This window comes from Salvelinus namaycush, unplaced genomic scaffold (genome assembly GCF_016432855.1).
Source record: "Salvelinus namaycush isolate Seneca unplaced genomic scaffold, SaNama_1.0 Scaffold871, whole genome shotgun sequence".
NCBI lineage: Eukaryota > Metazoa > Chordata > Actinopteri > Salmoniformes > Salmonidae > Salvelinus > Salvelinus namaycush.
The window spans coordinates 18,196-20,000 of NW_024061610.1; the positions used below are offsets into that span (position 1 = coordinate 18,196).

The 1,805-nt window shown below is 47.8% G+C and overlaps 1 long non-coding RNA gene across 1 annotated transcript in view; it reads left to right on the forward strand.

Annotated features, from left to right (window-relative positions):
• The first annotated feature begins 321 nt into the window (after nucleotides 1–321).
• The window catches only part of LOC120043115, a 32,689-nt gene continuing 31,205 nt past the window's right edge, over nucleotides 322–1,805 (forward strand). Inside the window, exon 1 of the long non-coding RNA XR_005476313.1 lies at nucleotides 322–428. This is a non-coding gene — a long non-coding RNA (uncharacterized LOC120043115). The remainder of the gene's footprint in view (nucleotides 429–1,805) is intronic.

Sequence of the window (1,805 nt, forward strand, 5' to 3'; positions counted from 1 at the left end):
AGAGAACATCCCTGGTCATCCCTACTGCCTCTGATCTGGCAGACTCACTAAACAGAGAACATCCCTGGTTATCCCTACTGCCTCTGATCTGGAGGACTCACTAAACAGAGAACATCCCTGGTCATCCCTACTGCCTCTGATCTGGAGGACTCACTAAACAGAGAACATCCCTGGTCATTTCTACTGCCTCTGATCTGGTGGACTCACTAAACAGAGAACATCCCTGGTCATCCCTACTGCCTCTGATCTGGAGGTCTCACTCAACAGAGAACATCCCTGGTCATCTCTACTTCCTCTGATCTGGAGGACTCACTAAACAGAGAACATCCCTGGTCATCTCTACTGCCTCTGATCTGGCGGACTCACTAAACAGAGAACATCCCTGGTCATCTCTACTGCCTCTGATCCGGAGGACTCACTTGAGTACTGTATGTGACAGAAATACTGCCCATCTCTCTCGCTCTCTGTGTGTGTGTGTGTTTTGAGAGCGAGAGAGAGAGAGGAAAAACGTGCTCGTCAAATCAAAAACCCTCAGACAGTTATCTCTGCTACGACACCACAGATCTGTCAATAACCCCTCAGACAGTTATCTCTGCTACGACACCACAGATCTGTCAATAACCCCTCAGACAGTTATCTCTGCTACGACACCACAGATCTGTCAATAACCCCTCAGACAGTTATCTCTGCCGTGACACCACATATCTGTCAATAACCCCTCAGACAGTTATCTCTGCCGTGACACCACATATCTGTCAATAACCCCTCAGACAGTTATCTCTGCCGTGACACCACATATCTGTCAATAACCCCTCAGACAGTTATCTCTGCTGTGACACCACAGATCTGTCAATAACCCTCAGACAGTTCTCTGCTGTGACACCACAGATGTCAATAACCCCTCAGACAGTTATCTATGCCGTGACACAACATATCTGTCAATAACCCCTCAGACAGTTATCTATGCCGTGACACCACATATCTGTCAATAACCCCTCAGACAGTTATCTCTGCTACGACACCACAGATGTCAATAACCCCTCAGACAGTTCTCTGCTGTGACACCACAGATCTGTCAATAACCCTCAGACAGTTATCTCTGCTGTGACACCACAGATGTCAATATCCCCCTCAGACAGTTCTCTGCTGTGACACCACAGATGTCAATAACCCCTCAGACAGTTATCTCTGCTGTAACACCACAGGTGTCAATAACCCCTCAGACAGTTATCTCTGCTGTGACACCACAGGTGTCAATAACCCCTCAGACAGTTATCTCTGCTGTGACACCACAGATCTGTCAATAACCCTCAGACAGTTATCTGCTGTGACACCACAGATGTCAATAACCCTCAGACAGTTATCTCTGCTGTGACACCACAGAGCTGTCAATAACCCCTCAGACAGTTATCTCTGCTGTGACACCACAGACCTGTCAATAACCCCTGAGACAGTTATCTCTGCTGTGACACCACAGATCTGTCAATAACCCCTCAGACAGTTATCTCTGCCGTGACACCACAGAGCTGTCAATAACCCCTCAGACAGTTATCTCTGCTGTGACACCACATATCTGTCAATAACCCCTCAGACAGTTATCTCTGCTGTGACACCACCAATCTGTCAATAACCCTTCAGACAGTTCTCTGCCGTGACACCACAGATCTGTCAATAACCCCTCAGACAGTTATCTCTGCTGTGACACCACAGATGTCAATATCCCCTCAGACAGTTCTCTGCTGTGACACCACAGATGTCAATAACCCCTCAGACAGTTATCTCTGCTGTGACACCACCAATCTGTC